Raw genomic sequence first — 21,596 nt, 5'->3', positions numbered from 1 at the left:
CTGGTATCCAAGGAAGAACACGTAATTAGCCACGGTCAAATCCACACACCCGGCATCTCGTACCATGATATGTTATATATATCCTACAAACTTCGAGTTCCGCAATATAAAACTAAATTCACATCATACAGAGACTTTAGATACATGAATGAAGTAGACCTGAACATCGACGCTGCCTGCTTGCCGTGGCACTCAATAAACTGCCTCCCTACAGTTGACGAGCAGGTAAATACTCTAAATTCTTTAATAATAAATTTGTATGATAAACACGCCCCTGTAGTTAAGAAACGCGTTTCGCGACCTCCATCACCATGGTTAACCGATGAATTACGTTCGTTAATGGCGCGGAGAGATAAAGCTTATAGAGCATACAGGAGACATGTGAAAAATAGTGATCCTTCCAGTGATAGCACAATAAGTCCCAATACAAAATTTGAAAACTATAGAATATTAAGAAACCGTTGCACTCAAGAAGTAAGGAAGGCAAAACGGCGCTTTGCCTATGAAATACTTGAATTTGAAAATAATGGAGCAGTTCTTTGGAAACGGCTAAAAGTATTAGGTGTTGGGAGAAACATAGCCAAGAACGCAGTTAACTATACGCCAGATGAATTGAACACTTTTTTCTGTCAAAGCCGTATGATACCAGCCTCCATGAAACTGCAAACAATGAATAATATTGTAGCTTCAGAAATTAACTCTCTGTTCTCGTTTTCTCACGTACAGCCTGCACATGTATTAAAAGCGATCCAGAGAATTAAATCTCAAGCCACTGGTACAGATGATATTTCAATAACCATGATCAGGAAAATCCTACCGCATGTACTTAATCCTATTACTGACATATTTAATTACTCTCTTGCCACAGGTACTTTTCCCACAGTATGGAAACTCGCTAAGGTCCGCCCACTTCCAAAAAAGAACAACGCTGACAATATCGCAGACTATCGTCCTATCAGTGTCCTTCCCGTGCTTTCAAAAGTTTTTGAATATATTGTAAATGATCAAATTCGGGAATACGTAACAACAAGTAATTTATTGGATACATTTCAATCTGGTTTTCGAAGTAATCACAGCACATGCACCGCACTAGTAAACGTAACTGAGGATATAAGATGGGCTATTGATAATAGAAAACTAACGCTTCTGACTCTACTTGACTATAGTAAAGCATTTCAAACGATTGATTTTGAGATATTACTTCAGAAATTGTCATTATTGTTTAATTTTTCTGAACCAGTGGTTAAATGGTTTCATTCTTACCTTCATGAACGTAAACAAAGAGTAGTGATCAATCAGGATCACATATCGACATCGCATTGTATCAACAGTGAAGTGCCGCAGGGTAGCGTACTAGGTCCCCTTCTCTTTGCCCTTTACATTAATGATCTCCCTAAAATTCTCACCTATTGTAAATACCATATTTACGCTGATGATTTTCAGTTATATACTTCTTTTCCCCCACAAGATATTAATAATGCGATTGAAAAAATAAATACTGAGTTAAACAAAATCAGCGACTGGTCTACGGCTCATGGGTTAAAATTAAATGCAACAAAATCGCAGTGCATCTTAATTGGCTCTCCAAGAATTCTCTCTTCTATTAATATCTATCAACTCCCGAATATTAAATTGTCCAATACTGTTATTCCATTCTCCACAACTGTCAAAAATTTGGGAGTCATACTAAATCAAAATCTCTCCTGGTCAGATCAAATAAATGCAGTTTGTAAGAGAGCATTTGGTGCCCTGCATACGTTAAATCGACTAAGAAATTTCTTACCAATATCTCTGAAGATCAAACTTGTCAAGGTACTGGTGTTTCCACATCTTGACTATTGCGACTCAGTCTATTCTGATCTAACAGAAAATCAATCAAAGCGCTTGCAAAGAGTGCAAAATGCATGCGTTAGATTTATTTTCAATATAACTTACAGGGAACATCTCACATCCTTTTATAAAAAACTGTCATGGCTGACGTTAGTTGGAAGAAGAAATTTACATAATCTTACCCTATTGTACAAAATACTTACTACGTCAGAACCATCGTATCTTGCCCGTAGATTTTTATATTTATCAGACTTTCATACTAGAAGCACAAGATCACAAGATAATTTCTTACTCTCCATACCCAATCACAATTCTGATTCATGCTCAAAATCCTTCACAGTAAGTACTACACGCCTCTGGAACAGTTTACCTCAATTAATACACAACGTTTCCACAGTTGCCAAATTTTAAAAAATCCGTAAATTCCCTTCTCTTAAGTAAAGATAAGGATACTGGTAGCTCATGAGTCATCTTCGTTTTACGAGATTATTAATAACCCACATATGAACACACAACCAATAGGTAACCTATGCTAATTTGTATAGCTTATATATTCATAGTTCTGGTACCGCTACATGATATATGCATTTTAAGTTTCTCCATGTTATTTTGTTTCCTATATTGTATGTTATTTTCAATTTTTGTTTTTGAAGTGTTTAACTACTTTTTTACTTCAGTGGTATAATCTTTTTTTATGTGGTTCAATACTTTTCTTTTGTAATTGTTAATATTTTCTATATATTGGTGCTTTTTTTAAAAAAAAAAAAAAAAAAAAAAATGTATGCACGTGGTTAAGTGCTCGGAGAAGGCTGCAGAGCCTTAACTTCGCCACGTAAAAGAAGTCATAAATAAATAAATAAATAAACATGTATAAACGTTAAAATTTACTTTAGCACAATGATAAATTGTGTTCAACACATGAACAATTTAAGACTATCCCTTAATCAGGGCCAGCCTTAGGCAATTTTACCACTCCATCCCGCCCCCTTTCTCCAGAAAAAATCTTAAAAGCCATGATTTTATGTGTGCTACCCCATCATGAACAGTAGAAGGGATGGAAAGGTCACTCGCACTCAGAAAGGCCTAAACACTACAAATACAATCTCGTTATGTTTGTTTTCTCTTTAATTAATAATCTGTTACGTTAGTGAAAGATCAAGCAGACACACCTGCAAAGGAAAGATGGTAATCTTTTTATAGAATTCAATATCCAGCTTCAATCTCAATATATCAGTTTGCAATTTCAGTACAACTAGCTCTTTATTTCTTAATTTTTCTTCTACATCTATTACTTTTTTTTTAAAAAAAAAAATCCCGTTTTTACCTTCAATGATAAGGAATTTGTTTGTGACTAAGATAAGACTTTTTTTTTGTCAAGACTGTGATATCTAACTTAGTGGAAACTAATGTTCGGTACTATTCGAGAATTAAATTCTTGTATTTGACAACAATTAAGCAGTTCATGCTGGGATTTGACCACTTGCTTTAACACTGTCCATGTGACAAACTAATGCGACCTAAGTATGATTTATGAATGTAGTATTCTAATAGGTCAGCTTAGTAAATTTATCTGCCATCATCATGAAGTCTGTTTCCAATAAGATATTTATTTTAAATAATATAGTAATGACAGATTTTGCTGCGTTTCAAAACTTGCCACCACATGCAAATGCACGTGTTGCGCATATGGTAGAGCCGGGCCTGCCCTTAAAATGCCACAGCACTTCTTACTATTGGCTGCACATGATTACACAGTGTCCATATAGAGACATTTTCCAATGTTATGATCACAGTGGATAGATGACAGGAACTGGTTCACAACTAAGAGCATTAAGAGTCTTCATCCCGGCGAAATTAAAATACCGCTAATTTTACAGTAATTATGTGATATCTTCAAATAGATAAAAGATAATCGAGATGTGGAACAAGAGCGCCCTAGACAATATTATTTTACATGAGTAACCGTTATCACGACTCACTTATCTGCTTTCGATTTCGAGCCATTTTGAAAATCGGCATTTATTTTCGCGTTTGTAAACAGCTGAAAACGGAAAGCCGCTAGGTGACGTGTGATAACGGTACCTCACGCAAAATAATATTGTCTAGGACGCTCTTGTTCCATATTTCAATTATCTTTTATCTATTTGAAGATATCACATAATTACTGTAAAATCACCGGTATTTTAATTTCGCTGGAATGAAGACTCTTAAGGATGATTGGTCAACAATTTCAATTTTTTGGGAAGTATAGTTGTAGTAACGTCCATGGGTACTTTGTTAATAAGCCTTGCTAATTGAATGTAATTGGGACTTCAAGTAAGAAAAAAAAGAAATGAAATCTTTGAGTTTTACGTCCCACGGTTATGCCAGCTAGGTTAAAGGAAACGGTGATAATGCGAAATGAACGAAAGGGTGGAATGAAGAAAGTGGGAGGAAACGAGTGAACCCCGAGGAAACTCACGCACACAGTGTTTGTCCACCACAAAGTTCACTTGGCACGAGCTTCAAATAAGTATGATTGGAGTAATCAGCTTACCATAATTAAGTTTCATAGTAATAATTATATGCTTATACGTAACACTTATTTATTGTGTTTCCAGTTACACAATAAACATTTTGTGTCAGATTTACACTTTGTAGTAGTGTTTTACTGTGAAATTATTAATTTATACCAAAAGAAGCCTTTTCTATATTTTTTAAGTTGTTAGGCTTCTAGCTGTTGAAATTATTGTCATCCTATGCGTGTCACAGTAGTTATATACGGATACTTTCGACTGTACTGTTCATCACAAACAATAGAAGACTCTTTTTTTTTACGTGCATCTCCCGTTAATACACGCTTCATGAAACGTTTCTTTCCTCATGTAATTATTGAGCTTAAATCAGGGAATGAAAAAGCGTTTGCGTGACCTTGTTGCCACGTGCCTGTCACAAGAGGAAAAAATTAAGAAACACGAGAGGGAGCAGAAAGTACTTAAGATAGACGGATTGAGCAGCTCGTTGCTGTTACATTCTAGCGACCTGCTTTATTTTTATTCCAACAGGTCATTATTAAAGAGTCATCTTACCTATGTAGATATTGAGACGGAAAATTATAAATTTCGAACATAAACTTGTTTTACTCTTGGCAGCTATGTATTAATACAGCGTTTCTCAAACTTCTTTTCAAGTGTGGAACACTTCTTAATCAGAGTGGCTACTCAGCGTGCTTCCCCTTCGAAAGTAAATTTAAACCGCTACTTTCGCTTTGAGCATATTGTTTTAAAATATTCTCTTTGAAAAGAGAAAGAGAAACTGGTTGGAAAATTGGTTCAGAAGGAACTGTAACATGAGGGACATGCTAGTGTGTATGGTGGCAGGAAAGAGAGTGAGGGTACAGTTAATGGATGATATCAAAACATAGTAATCGTATGTGAAGACAAAGAGGTTAGTGGAAGACCGTGGAGCATGGAAGCTTTTCAGCTGCGGCAAGTAACCTGACAATAATAACAGAATATCTATGATGTTGATATCATGTGGTTTTTCTCGAGATTCTCTCTTCTACGTTCTCCTTTCACATATTTCAAACCCGTTCACTTTCATTAATCACCCAACCCTTTTAGCCTAAAGGGCATAACCGTGGGACGTAAAACCAGAAATTTTATTTTATCATAAAATACCGGCATGACACTCTCACAACATAGTGATTTCAGTGCGTCCCTCCGTCATTAGTATCTAACCTACTCAATGTTGCTACAACAGTCATATCACCAGAGATAATACGACATAATACAACTAACTAATAGAGATGTATGAATTTTTATACGAAGGATGATCAGAAAGTAATGTTACAAAGCCTGCAGTGAAACGTGTGTATATTATTTCGTACAACCTATATTGCCAACAGAGAGTACATACATCAGATTATTTCTCGACATAGTTTCCATGTCAGTTGAGGCACTTGTCGCATCGTGGGATAAGTTTGAAAATTCCTTTCTGGTAAAAATACTGTCCTTGTCTCTTCATCCACGTTGCCACGAAGTGTTTCACCTCCTGAAGCGAAGTGACGGCCTCCGAGGTGCTCCTTCAAGTGCGGGAACATGTGAATGTCGCTTGGAGAAAAGTCCGGGCTGTAAGGAGGGTGTTCGATGTCCCTGCGAAACTGATTCAAAAGCGTGGTGGTCCTCTGGGCTGTATGCGACATGCTGACGAGGCATTACAATCTCTCTGTAAACCTCTACCAGCTGCCGGTGAATTTAAGCCGCGGTTACATAAATATCGCTCACGGAAATCGACTAACTGAGCGTACTTCTGCGCGAGACCAGTTTTCCAAACCGAGTTGCCAACTCCATGTATTAAAATTAATGCACACCCTTCATTTCTCTGTAACAGATGAAACTCCAGAATTATCGCCCTTGTAACCTTAGTTTTCTGATCCACCCTCGTATTATGGCTACTCTTACTGTCTAAGGTATAATTATAATTAGTCAGTTCTTGTATACTAATATGCTTAATCTTTATTTGCCATAAATCTCTTCCCCAGAGCTCCATACTTTTCAGCTTTCCTTTTGCTTTAGAACCATAAGGGATAAGAAACTTGTCTCTCTATATTACGTTATACGTGGAACTACCTAGCAACATCACTCGAACTGGCTAGAACCTGTATTCATAAAGTATAGTCAGACGAAACATTTTTTTTTCTCTCTCTCTCATAGAATTATTGTATAGAATTATTTTATACAATCTGCGGGAGATATGGAAATTGCTTTCAGGACTACAAATTGTACATACATCTAGTTAATTATTCCGTAATTAAATTCTTTCGAGCTATTTGTTAAAATATTTTTATTTTATCTTTTTATATATACGTAGATTGAAATATGCGGTATTAATATATTCCATTCAGTTTAAATTCTTTTTGTTTTCTACCTGGATGCAATTAAATTCCAATCTTATCGGTTTTTATTTTTGTCAAAATATAACTGTTTATTGTCATTGCAGTAAAATTATATTGGAATGTATGGAAAAATTCCATATTTCATTTCGATTTCCCATAATTAATTTCTTCCCTTTTTCATTTGAATGTAACAGTTGTAGTCTTTGTTCTCCCATATATTTTTCGAATATGGTGTCTTTTTTTTTTTCCTATGACAAGATTAAGGAAAGTACTCATTTAATACAAATATCGTATTGGCTTAACAACATGCAGGACCTTTAAAATTTAATTATCATCATCAGATATGCTGCCGTTATTAGCAGGAGAAACTTCCATGCACTATGGTCTTCAGCAAACCTCTTCATCTTCACGAAGCGAAGAGCCTTAATGGATCTATCAACTGTCAGCCTCTTTTTCCCCTCCCCTTCTTACCAATGTACCTGCCAGCACGTAGTTTATTATAGTTTTTCCTCCGTTAGTGTTCCGACCTCCTCCTCTTTGCAATTTACATCCAGAGTTTCTCTTTTCTTCTGTACAGTTTATAACATTTCCCCATTTGTTTTCTGTTCCATCCTGCTATTTCTTACCATTCTTCTCCACACTCAAATTTTGAGAGCTTAGTCTTTTTTCATCTTTTTTGCATAATTAATATGTTTCTGTTCTATAGAATGCAATACTCCATACAAAACTCTTTATGAGTCATTTTATTCACTCTTTGTTCAAGTACTCATAAAATAGGCTTTTCTTCTTCCTAAATGCTTTTGCCATTCTTATCCTTGGTTTTATTTTACGTTCACTTCATTTTCTCACTAATAATATTATCCAGGTAACAAAAACAAGTCACCTGCTCTGTTTTCTCTTATATTTGACACAGATCGCTTCGTTTCAATCATCATTGCTTTAGTTCTTCTAACGTATATTTTTATCCTAAGTTTTCTAACACTAGATTTCTTTTCATTACAAATCAAAATAGATAAGGTGAAGGAAGACAATAACAGAATATAAGTTGCTCCCTTAAAATACAACAGAGAAAACTGAAAATAGTCAATTGGATTCAGGGGTAAAAAAAGTAAATGAATAAATAAATAACAAAATGAAAATGATTTTATTATACCATGAACTATACATCTAGTAGTTGAGAGAGTCCGCTCCGCAAAACGTCAGTGTGATGTGAGAAGGTGGAATATATGTACAGTACGTAAATGTGGGGAGCGAAGATTCAACATCATGAGAAATTATCATCTTTTTTAACACCATACAAGATGATTTCTCAACCTGTGGTATACGAGACACAGCTGGGTGGTATACACGACTTCTGTAGAGTTGTGCTGAAATATTATCTTCTTCGAAACAAAAAAAAAAAAAAAAAAAAAATGTGAAATGTTGTCGAGTCGAAGTCCCAGCCTATGAATTTTCTCGACTTCCTCTTTCATCTGGTAATGCAAGAGGAAGTGTCGATCTTTCATTAAAAGAAAAAAGAAATCAATACAAGAGATACGTTTAATTCGTGATTATACTACGTAACTGCGAGTCAAAAGCGGGATGCTTAGTTCTTTTCAAATACATTTTGCGTTCTATTTGCATTCTTCTCGAGACACCGGACAATTTTCTTAAAAACAGGAGTCCCATTTAAAACGAGACGCCTGGTCACTCTTCAGTACATGAATCTCGTTAGATAACATTAAAACCGTTCGCAGCAAAAACATGGTCTGTTTCACTTTATTGTTCATGTAACATGATGCATATATTCACATGGTTGTAAGAGGAACAGTCTTTTTTCCCATTCTTTTTGTAAACTTGATTTTGTGGTTGCATAAAATATTGATCCTTAAAACAAAAAAAAAAAAATACATGTAGAAAGAGCACCTTAACCGCAGAAATTAGCTATTATTATCAATGTTTTATTGATAAATAGTGTAACATAATTTTATCACTTTTAAGTAGTGCCACTTCACTATTTTTATAGAAGAGCAATATATTTTTAATGTCTTGCAAAGAAATTAATTGAGCATAGGCTACATTTTGAAAATCAGATTTTTAGATTTCCAAACTATTCTATGCATAACTGTCGGAAGTCTTATATAGAACGGTTATGTCGGTCCGCCTGTCTGTCGATAGGTATCTGAGCAAAAACAGTGAGAGGTATCAAGAAGTGTTTTTTGTAATCGATTCAGCTTCCTATGAATAGGTTCTGTCTCCTCTGTTAACTCGCTATTTAAACAACTAACAACTTCTGGTTTCAACGTCACTATATAACAAAATCGATAATAGGTAGCGGAAAATTCCTTTTTTAAATCTATTTAGCGTCCCAGCAATAGGTTCCATCTCCTCCGTTAACCCTCTATTCAAATGGGAAGTGGTAGAAATGAACAACTTCCGGTTTCAACGTGAATCACTATAGAACAAAATCGGTAAGAGGTAGCGAAAAATTCCTTTTTGGAATCTATTCAACGTCCCAACAATAGGTTCCATCTCCTCCGCTAACCCTCTATTCAAACGGGAAGTGGTAGAAATTAACCATTTCCAGTTTCAGCTTCTATCACCATAGAACAAAAATGAAAATGAATAGTGGAAAGCTCATATATACAATCAACACTCTAGGAAACCAGATATGGTTGAAATTTACTAGTACTTCCGGTTCCAATATTGATTTGCGTGGAGCAAAAATGGTTCGAGATATCAAGTAAAGACTTTTCAAAATGAATTCTGCACTCGAGGGGCAGGCCCTGTCATGGTCTTATTCTTCTATTACGACCACTAACTATAGATATACTACTTCAAGTTTGAGTATTGAGTTCATAGTTTGGAAGCCTTCGTAGTTTCAGACTGTGAAACGAAACTTACTTGTTCAAGTGGTTTCAGAATATGCCGTTAATTTCCTGATTTGTATGCAACACACACAACACTTGTGTCAAATGGGTAGTTTCGTATAAGGCGATTCACAACAGGAATTGAATGTAGTGTGTCATATGTAATAAGTAGTACTAGGCGTTTTGATGGAAAATACTGGAATTGGTGAAGTGGTTGAGAAAAACGCCGTTTTTGGTTTAATGAAAATTGTTTTAATTATTAATTATACTATCGCAAACATAATTTTAATATTGTTGTACCAAATTCTGTAAGTCTAGATATTTGATCACTTATAAAAAATATATTTAATTAAACATCGAGAAAGTGTGAATGAATATCACATTTTTGCTTTCAATCTGTTGACTTTTCAAGGTGTGGAAAAGTTAGATATAAATTAAATTTGACATCATCAACTGAACGTTGTAAAATGTTATACTTCCTCTACTTCCTCGCTGTGCTAGGCGTACTTTGTACTGCGAGATAGAGCGTGAGCTTTTTTTCTAACATTGACCCATGTTTTTTTTTTCTTTTTTCTTTTTACCAAAGATAATAATTTGTGATATTGCTCGCTTTAGTCGGGAATAGCAAAATTTTATAATTTCAGCAAGTTTTTGTATTCTTTATAAACCGACGGAGTACTTTTTCACTTCCCCATCTCATATCTTTCTGAGTTTACGTTCCGACATCTTTTCTACTATGTTGTAACATATGTTAGTCAAAATTACTTTCATTATTGTAGATAATATAAAGATGCAACAAATAAACTTTAATACTGATCTGGAACGAGAAAGAACTGAGACCTACGTCGGTATAATATGCACGGATAACGACTGAAAACTTAAAAACCATCCAATACCCATCTATTGATTTTTTTCTCCCTGCTAGACACTAAAAAATATGGACAATCCTTTCATTAGCCTACAGAGTGTAAACATCAGAGATAAGAACATAAATCTTTACGTGCACTTTTAGAAATATGAAACCATTAGTTTCACGTTTGGCGTTTGTCTTTTAGGCTAAACGAAGCGGGTGTTAAATGATAATTAATACTTTAGCAGTCCCGGGATTGATTTATAGTGGGAACACTCGGTGGAAAAGGTGGTAAAGCTTTTTCAGGCCATACCTTCTGAGTGAGGTTTTTCCTGGGTTTTCTTCATTCTCCCCAAACAAATGAGCCGGGTTGGTACCTAACATACAGATCCTAGGTCGTTTCCTTCTTCCCCCATTCTTTTCTTTCTTCCCCATTTCCCCGGATAGGGTGATTCACGAAGACTGGATGTCATCCCTCGCATATGACGGGCTTAAGAGGGAGAAGGAGTGCGCCACAGCGGCCGGAATATTGGTGTTCAATTTAACATGGGATCTCAACCATTTTTTAGGCAAATCACGGTTTCATTTCGTTCTTTCGCAAAAATGTCTCAGTAGCGCACTAAATATGATGCATCTCATTTTAAAGGTGCAATTTGAACGCTGTGCGTGATATTTTCTTCTTATAAATACAGATAATTATAATCCAAATTCCCATAAGAAAATGATCAAAATCAGACGGAAAAGTCTTCTGTTTTTTTTACAGTAAGGAAAAGAGCTAAAAACTCCGGACTTTTTTGAGAATGGAGTACAATCTTTGTATTTGTGCGCTACTGTACTATTTTTTCGCTGTTTCCAAAGACATCCATTTCACAATCGATGAGAAATTATATCCTTCATAATTGAATCTACAGAAATCAAAAATCAGATTTTTTCGTGTTCACGTACTTGGCCGCATAACTGCTAGATGGCACTATAGTCATTCCTCATCCCACTTTCCTTCTCAGCGGGAGCCAGTCCTTTTGAAAATCTACTTTGAACTTCTTAACAGGGGCGGGAGGAAGGAAATCATTGTGAAGAACGGGAACTTCAAACACGAGGAATGGCAAAATTTATGACCTCTTTGGTTAATGGTTTCTGTTTCAGCAGTACAGTGTGTTTGTAGATGGTTTCTGTGAGAAGAAGTAATTTGTGTTTGTAGCGATAAAGTCAACCTTTCGACAAAAATTTGTGAAGGAGAAGCCGAACCAAAGTCTTCGTTTATCTATTCCAAGAAAGAAATGAAAACTTCCTGCAGGACTAAGAATATACATGCAAGAGAAAAAATAAGATACATTATTATAATCTTTAGGATAGATTAATTCCCAAAATATTCTTTGTTTACCTGTCAAAAAATCAAGAATAATATGGTATAAAGCTCTTTCATCAGCTTCCATCGTACAACATACTAGACACACACATTTATATACATACATACATGTGCATATATATATATATATATATATATATATATATATATATATATATATATATATATATATATATATATATATATATATATATATATATATATATAGTGGCGGATCCAGGATATGATCAAGGGAGGAGCTAAACCATAGTTTGCCTCTTTATCCAGAGTAAACAGGATTGAAGCCCATTTTATCCAGTGTATACCTGAGCGTCAAGGGGGGGGGCTATAGCCTCTCTAGCCACCCTTGGATCCGCGCCTGTATATGTATACTATTTACAGTGCCGGAGTTACGTGTAAGCTAAACAAACTATAGCTTAGGGCCCCGCTCTCTTGGGGGCCCCAAAATCTAAAGAAAAACTGGATTTCTAAAATATAAGAAAATTTGTAAAAAAATAAAATTTATATATACGTAGCAACAGTGCTTCCTGCTGTGTAGCCTACGTTCGTGTAATTAATAGGGCTCCTTCTACCAGTCTGCTTCCTAAATTATCTCTAGTTTCTTCGTTGCTGTATGTAGGGTGCCTATGTTCATCTGGACACATAAAGGACCCCATTACCTTCAACAGCTTGGGGCCCCACTAAACCTACATCCGACTCTGACTATTTATGCATGTTTGCTCCCTCTTTTTTCGAAGCAGTGTTTCTTTGATATTGCTTCCAATTCCGGCAGGTTTTACCAAGGGGGGAAGAGTCCTTACTCATTCCAGGCATTCAAACTAGGGACTGGACTACTTGCTTCCAACATTCTGTCCCCCATGTTTCCCGGTCTGAATAAATTGTTTAAAGCCCATAAAACATTCAAATTCATATGTAGATGTTGCTCATCAGTGTCGACACCTAAATATTTCTCAATCAACGGTAGGGGTGTTTGGTTTCCTCAATCTATCTCCCTCTTATTAGCGGAGCGGTAGTAATATTCGGTAGTAATTCTTAAAAAAAAAAATGCTTTTTAATGTATGTAGTAACGCATAGGAAACTAAATTTTAATATACCCTAGTAGTATAGAAACGTACCATACGGTACCTTACCAAAATAAACATCCTATGCCAAGGACGCAAACATTAACAATAATAAAAAAAGATAATAATAAACATTTTAAAGACATTCTTTCATTAATCAAGTCGCACTTAAAAGTACAAAAAAAAAATGTTTATGCCTGATTAAAAAAAAAAGGGATGCGCTCTCATATAGGCTTACAGTTACTTTATAAATTCTTAAAATGACGCGCTCCATTCTTTTTATTTAGTCTTGCATAAACAAAATTATTTTTAACTTTTTAGTGGGAATTTATTAACAAAAGAATGTCTTTAAAAGGTGTCTTATCATTTTTTTTAATTCGTTGGACACCTTTTCCAAATCCTAAAGTGATATGCAACCAGGGATACCAGGGCTGGTTAAAGGCTAGTATTTATTTTAGGATAAGGAAGTTGAAAATAAAAACATATTAAAATTTGCTTTTAAAATAAATAGATATATTGCAAAGTATGAAAGTAAGAATGGAATATTGTATTGTCACCGGACTTACATCGCTCTGCAAGAGTTCTTAGTTCTATGACGTCAGGAAATAAGTTCAATTTATACGAACACTTATTTAATGTTTGAAACAAACACCTGTTACATCCTTGTACACTCATGTCCAAAATGATTGTCGCATATCTATAACTGTCTTCTTGTAAAAATATCATGTAATAATGATTTTGCAGGAGACTTTTAATACTGATATTATGTGTACAATCGGGAAATATATGTGGTAAATTTCATAGGAAAATACAGTAATTATAAATGCGAAGATTAGAATGAGTAAAATAAAATATTGCTAAATGGACACGAAAGTTTTGTTTTCGTTTTATTGTTCTTATTTACTGCTCTTTTGACATGAAATTTGCCACATACATGTCCTTGCCGATTGTACGCATACTAACATTATAAGAAATACCGGGTGAATTCGTTATCAAATTATATTCCTACAATAACATATTTATAGACATGCGACAATAATTTTGGACATGAGTGACACATCTTTTAATTTTATTGTTAATGAAGTGGTCTATTTCCCCCAATAAAAACCAACATCAAGCAGGGCATGTGCTCCCTCCTGTCCTTCTAAGCCGGCCCCCAAGGCTGAATGTAACATTGCGGCTTCTTCCTGTTATAATAGGAAAAACTCAGGATGGTCAGCAACTGGTATCGAACCCAGGACTATTCGAATGTGAAGGCGAGAGAGAGGGTAAATCTGGTGGTCATATTTTGAAAAGAAAATAAGGAAATGGATTCCACTAAAAAAATGATTCACATTGTCAATACATTTCAAATCTTTGTCTGGGTTTTCTGCCTTTCAATTCCAAGTTTTTTTTTTTTTTTTTTAACCACGAAGGCCCTAAATAAATTAGAATATCGACTCTCCTGTGTGTGTGTGTTTTTTTTTTTTTTTTTTTTTTTTTAAATATTTGCATGGTTCTTCATTTTATATCAGATTCTTCCCGCACTATTCTGTTATTTACCATAGGTAGAATCCTTTGAGAAAGAGACAGGCGACAACTGCTTTAGTCCTCTATGGTATGTTTGTGACCGTTGTAGATATTTGAGTGGCTCTCTGACACGGAGCTGACGGCTGATATCATGTTGGTCCCTCTTATTTATTTGTTTCTTCAGTTCTGTTTCTCTTTTAGCCAAAAGAAAAGAATTTCACTCTTCTGTCCCATTTACAGCCGTAACCATCCCCCTCCTGCGCTGTCCAACTTTGACCACATGCAGGGGAAAACGAAGGAAAAGGACGGGTGCATTTGCTTTGACGGCATTTCAGCGACAACCCCATCTGTTGCCAAAATAAGGAAACACTTTGACCTGCAAGGAGAAACTCTATCTTCGATTTGTCAAGGTCACTTGACTCCCGCCGGCTCTTAAAAGGTCATAGATGCCGAATCCTCAGAAATATAATTCGTAATCCTAATGAATTGTTTGGGATGAAATAATGAATTGAATAAAGCAAAACTTGAAACTACGAAAAGACCCATCACCGACGCAGCATTGTCCAGTACAAACTCGTGGATTAGGATCAAACCAGTAATCTTTCACATTTACCCTTTGAGCTTATTTAAATAAAGCTTAAAATTTAGTAAGAAACAAGTAAACGTCTAGGTTTTGTTCTCTTGACTGCGTTGCAGAAAATTGCTGATAAAGCCGGTAGAGAGACCATTTCTGAACCTAGTACAGGTAATTATTACTTAAAAGGGCACTTAGAGACCATGGAGAAGTTTTCAACACCTGAGACTTGACTACAAGGAGAAACGTGAGGAGCGCAGAACTTGAGTTGATTTTGTTAGTGAGTAAATTTGATGAAGAATTCTTAAATTTCTTAGGAGTTCTTAGCGAAAGTTTCACTTTTCTGAAAAGTTTTCAAGTTTATATAACAAGAAATGGATTGTTAGTTTTATATCACTATTAATTTCAGTATAAGTAAGGAGTGACGTCTCTTCTAGACTTATTTATGAATAAGACTTCCATTTGGGATTGCTGGTTAAAGGCAATTTTGCAATGTAAGAATTGACAATAATATCAGGTATAAATAGGAATGTGATCAGTGTCCGTATATGTTTCAAGGAGTATGATATTTAGAAAAAAATATCTCAAACTCATAAGTCAGATAGACAAACCATAGTTTGAATTTTGCCCATCGTGGTGATGGTCACGGTGGCTCAGTGGTAGCGCTTACCTCTGGCACGAGGAGTCCCTGGTTCGATTTCAGGTCAAGTAAGTTTGTGGTGAACAGCATCGTGTCCGTAGGTTTTCTGGAGTACTCATGTTTCCTTACACATTCTTATTCCACCAATTCTTCTATGAGCATTTATTGCCCTTAATCATCACACGTCTCCCTTTGCCGAACGGCATAATCGTGGAACGTTAAACTAAAAAAAAATCATTTCATTTGTCTTACGTGAATTTCGTGGCAACCCCGAGGTTTGGGTACAAAACATCGCGGACCAAAACTTCGCGGCCTCAATCTTCAATCTGTACGTTCTCCAGTGGCGTCGCCTTGTGCAGTTCGCAAGAGCACGTGAACCACCAAGTGCCGTGGGCTGTTTGGTGCTTCTTAAGATATTTAATAATATTTAGAATATTATTGTCGTTTCGTTTCTATTCTTTCGCTTCCTTTACCCCTTTTGTATATGCATTCCATCATTGCACCACGTTCACAACAGAGCAGCGAGCGTGAGAGCCTGCTCTGTGTGTAGTACAGAAGGAAAACGCGGGCAACAGAGGAGAAACTGCGCTCTCCTGACGACGTTCAAATCAAGATTTGCATAAACAGCGTTGATAGCACTGTTGATTTATTTCCAGTAATGTGGCGCTTTAAACAGAAACAAACAATGAACTGGAACTTAGAAGAATATAGTAGTACTATATAAAACTCATTCTTTCCATCAGTTATCTACATTTCTTTTTAACTCAATTTCTCGTAATGAAAATATACTAATGGAACAAATAAAATCACGGCTTTCCGAGGTCGTACCAAGGGGAATGGGAGGTTAAAAACCCTTCCGCAGAGATTTTTAAGAGTCCCTATCACTGTGAAATTAAAATACCGCTAATTTTACAGTAATTACGTGATATCTTCAAATAGATAAAAGATAATCGAAAAGTGGATCAAGATCTCCCTAGACGATGTTATTTTGCATGAGGTACCGTTATAACAAGTCACCTAGTAGCTTTCCGTTTGCGGTTATTTAGAAACGCGAAAATAAATGCCGATTTTCTAAATGGCTGGAAAACGAAAGCAGATAAATGAGTTATGATAACGGTATCTCAAGCAGAATAATATTGTCTAGGGAGGTCTTGTTCCACTTTTCGACTATCTTTTATCTATTTGAAGATACCACATAATTACTGTAAAATTAGCGGTATTTTAATTTCGCAGTGATGAGGCCTCTTAAGTTAATGCAGAATAAAATTAAATTTTAATCTATTTTCAAGACATTTTTAAATATGTATAATCTCTGATTTTTCTTTAGGCTACGGTTTTTTCTTCCTAAATAAACTAAATGTTCGTAAGAAAAGCGAATAGCGTAATTTGTACTTGGTAATATTGCTACGATGATAAAATCTTACCTTCTGTATTGTGGGAACCTGAAGGAAATTTTGGAATTGATTTTTTTTCAACATTCATCTTTAACACATGCAAAATAGAAAAACATGAGTATTGAGATTTGCAGTAACGTACGTTCAGCTCTAATCGGAAAGATTTTTCTTTGAAGGGGGGGGGGGGAGGAACAGTAATGAAGTGTCTTGAGATAACAATACAAAAGTATATGGACAAAACGTTCCTAATTAAGGGTGCCTCTGCAACTATCATAATAATTTGATACATTGCATGTTTTGTGTATACTGTTAATAGTTCACTAAAGAGCATACATGGCAATTCAAATATACGTGTTGAGTTAATTTTGAGTTTAACGTCCCTTTCTGCAGCGAGGCTATATGTAAGACGGGACCTACTGATTAACATGGAATCCGAACCACATGCGATCCCTCCGGGAATCGAACCCGGGTCTCCTATCCCAAAGGCACTTACGCTAACCGCTTAGCCACGAAGGAGCTCTTCAAATATACAAGATAGCAGACGTTTGCAGTCTTGATATTAATAGAGATTACATTTAGTATATTGTGAAATTCATGGTGAGTCTGTAGAAAGAGAATGGCATACAACAAAATTCGAAAAATCGTAGCAAATAATCCGAAGTTGACTTCAGAAACTGAAAATTGTGTTACCATATTAAAGAATATGAAAGCATTTAAAGGAGTACCGTAGGTCAAAATAGTCTCAGTGCATTAGCTATAGTATCAACAGAGAAAAAAATAAAAACTAAACTTCAAGAGTTATTGAAAAGTTGATTGCCCAGAAGAACATGAGAAGTAATTTTATATACGAATGAAATGGAGCATTTGTTTATAAATTGGTACTTTTCATTATGTGCAAATATATATATATATATATATATATATATATATATATATATATATATATATATATAGTTACTTTCATTGATTATTTATAGTTTTTCTTATTTAGAGTACTGAAAGAATTCTAGAATAGAATTTTCTCATGACTATGAACTACCAAAAAATTACGTCAGGAGACGCCACTGACGTACTCCCTTTGCAAAAGTGTTTGTAACTTAAATACATTCGTCAGTAAAACCTAGTTTTCGCTGTTCAGTGCGACAGTGGCCCTTCCCATCACAGCTGAGCAGTTAGGACCTGGCTTGATGAGCAGTTTCCTCTTCATTGCGGAGGACGTTGAGGTCCACATGAAGCCCATATCTAACACCTTCAGACTTTTACCTCTGAGGCCACCTGAAGTCATTGGTGTAAGATGAAGATGATCAATCTCTTGCGCCTTTACAGAAGCGTATTGTTCAATCGTGTTCACAAATTACACTAGAGACCATTAAACGTGTTCTCCAGTAGTGGGTGATTAGGCTTCACAATTAGTGCAACAGGAATGTCAGCATATCGAGCACATTGTGTAGACGCTTATTTTCTGTTTCCAGACTTACAGGACACTCTTGTATTTATGTATATCTTTGTGCCTTTTGTTTCTTCCACGATAACTTTCGTAAAATGTTTTCCAGTTTTGATTAAACGTATACTTCGTTTATTCAACCGAAGTGCAGTTTATATATAAAGAATGCCGCCTTCTACTGTGGTGGTTCATGCCATAAATAAGTCATCGTCGGATGGATGTTGGGAAAACACCCTAATAACTAAATGGTCAACCAGAACCCTCATTTCAAAATACTGACAGTTGCTTGTCAACTCCATGTGGAGTTTTAGCTGTCACAGTTCCGAATGTTGTCCTTTAAGATAGTACTCGATTCCCTGTTCCCAAGACCAGCTTTGTTGTTCTTACATTTCCTGAGATCTGTTTCGTATTAGCCATAGTATTGGGAAGATAGTACAAACACTGACTATTAAAACGTTGCATCCCCGCTAATGCGGTCAAGAGGGATGAGGGAGGAAGGGGTACTGTTGTAAAAATTAGTATGAAAACTTGAAAGAAATTTGCCGAACTGCACTTCTGTTGAGTAAACACACTATACATGTCTTTTCTATCACGCTTCTTATTATTGGTGACCGGGAGTCAAAGCTGATACCCCGTGCTAGCCACTGTACCTCCGAGTAGGGTTATGTAGGTTTGTAATTAGGCATATTGTTTGTTCATTTGTCTAGTTTGAGTGTAAGATCCCCTTCAGCACCGGAGCTATATAGGACCCGCACATCTTAATATGGAATTTGAACCATTATACACCAACTACTTCACTGAACGCGTACGAAATCGCTGAACACGTAGATTATAACTGAGCTTATTATGGAAGGCTTCATGATAATAATAATAATAATTAAAGTGCTATATGAAGTCTAAATGTATGGTATGGTATAAATTTTTAAATTCTAAAATTTGCGATATAATTCCATAGGACTGCGCAGCACAAATTCGGAAAGTGCTTTAGGCTGAAAGAAATGATTTTTTTAATAAAAGTTTTACTTCCCATGGTTATACTGGCTAGACTAAAGGAGACGGTAATGATGAGAAATGAATGAAATGGTGGACTAAAGAAAGTGGGATGAAACGGGAGAGCCCCATGGAAACCCATGCACACCACAAAGTTCACTTGGCGCGAACTGGGATCGAACCAAGGTCCCCATGTACCAGAGGTGAACGCTTTACCACTGCGATACCGCAGCCTCTTTAGGCTAAAAGAGGCGTACGGCAGATGCAAATAAATGAATATTTAAGAATTGTTAAAATGAGGATGTGGAAGAAGACGTGAAAACCCGACAAAATAGACGGACATGTTATGCATCATAAATCCTCATAGCCTAGGATCGAACTATTTACACTTAGAGTCAGTATCTGGAAATTTATTAAATAATTCCAAGTTAAATTAGCTTTAGAACTTGTATCTGGAAATCGTTAAATAATTCCAGGTTAGATTGGCATTAGAGCTTGTATCTGGAAATTCGTTATAGAAGGGGCGTCCGTATGATAGCAACTTTGAATTTAGCACAAAGAAGCTGTGGTCCCTTTGGAGGAAGAAAAAACTAAACATTGCCATACGTAGTGCCTTCCTTTTCCTCTCCCCCTTTCCTCTCTCCCTTTCTCTCTTCCATCCATGTGTCTTATTTAACGAATTTCCGGTTACAGTCTCTAAAGCCACATTGTCACGTTAGAAAAACTTGTAACTGTCATTTAAAAAAATCTTGAAACCCTACCATATTTCACCGTGTATACACAGTCTTGAAAGGGTAATAAAACCTTTTTTTTTTTTTCATCTTGCAAGGAATTGAACGATGCGCAGCTTTTGGGGACGTCTTGCTTGCTACCTGCTATCGTCCTCCCGCTGACATAAAAGAAAAACCAGTTTCGCCGCTTCCGAAACAACGGATTCTTTTGGACAGGGAGGGGAAGTGCGCCAAAATACACGTTTTTAATGAGGAGGTTCACTGTTTGTCCACTAGAGAGCAGTGCTGCTTGTGTGGAGAAACCTTTCTTGCCTTCAAGAAGTTGTAACATGTAAAGAGTAAATAGAAAGATCGGGTTTCAAGATTTTTTATGACAGCTACAAGTTGTTCTGACGTGACAATGTGGCTTTAGAGACTGTAACTGGAAATTCGTTAAATAATTCTAAGTTAAATTTTACCTAATGGAATAGAAAGATCGAAAACTTACATATGAACAAACAAGTAAGAGTTAGAATAGGGGAGGAAATGAGAGAGGAGAGTACAATTGGAAGGGAAGTTCGGCAGGGATGCTGTCTATCCCCAGCAAGTGTCATATCATAAAATGCTTCGTGTGGAGTATTGTTCTGTATGGGTCAGAAACGTGGACAGGCGCAAAAACGATGAAAAACGACTGGAAGCTTTCGAAATGTTGGTGTGGAGTAGAATAGAGAGAATTAGTCGAATCAAGCGGAAAACGAATTAGAGTGTCTTAGAAATGGTGGGGGAGAAGAGAACAACTTTAGACATATTAAGAAGAGGAAGCGAAACTAGTTGGGACATTGACTACGAAGGAATTGTATCATGAGGGACATGCTAGAGGGTATGGGCCAGGAAATAGAGGGAGAGGGCGAAGGATACTACAATTAATGGACGATATCAAAACAGAAAATTCATACGCGGAAACGAAGAGGTTAGCGAAAGACTGTGGAGTATGAAGCTTTTCAGTTGCGGCAAGGATCTGCCAATACTGGCAAAATACCTATGATGATGATGAAATTGACCTAAAAGGTTGTATCTTGAAATTCGTTAAATAAATAAAATTTGTGATCCGGAGATCCCTTGTGACTATATGGCAAGCATCACGTCTTCGACGTCGATGCCCTGGGTTCAGTTCCCGGTGGGAACTCGTTTAAATCTGACATTAAGTTGTCGGTCCATGTCTCATGTGGGTCTGACTGTTGAAACGGGCGTTAAACCCCAAATCCAACTAACGAACCACATTTTTTTTTTTTTTTTTTTAGTTGGATACATGAAAATTATGCACTTTGAGCGAGGAGAATGAACATAAGTATTTGTTTATTTATTCGTGAGAAATATAGAATTGTTGCTTTCAACTGCCTAATGTAAGTCAGTGTAAAATTAGAGCATCCCCCTTGTTTTAGATGTAATTCCAGTCTATTGTAAATTTTAAAACCAACCTTTTAACCGTAAAAATAGATTGGT

General features: G+C 36.0%; 1 protein-coding gene across 1 annotated transcript in view; it reads left to right on the top strand.

Annotated features, from left to right (window-relative positions):
* The window catches only part of LOC145690019 (neuronal calcium sensor 2), a 252,078-nt gene that overhangs the window by 25,025 nt on the left and 205,457 nt on the right, over window positions 1-21,596 (top strand). The gene's annotated exons all lie outside the window — the stretch shown is intronic.

The sequence above is a fragment of the Thermobia domestica genome, chromosome 7, assembly GCF_964235325.1.
Source record: "Thermobia domestica chromosome 7, izTheDome1.hap1.1, whole genome shotgun sequence".
Classification (NCBI taxonomy): Eukaryota; Metazoa; Arthropoda; class Insecta; order Zygentoma; family Lepismatidae; genus Thermobia; species Thermobia domestica.
This window is presented reverse-complemented; position numbering and strand designations above follow the sequence as displayed.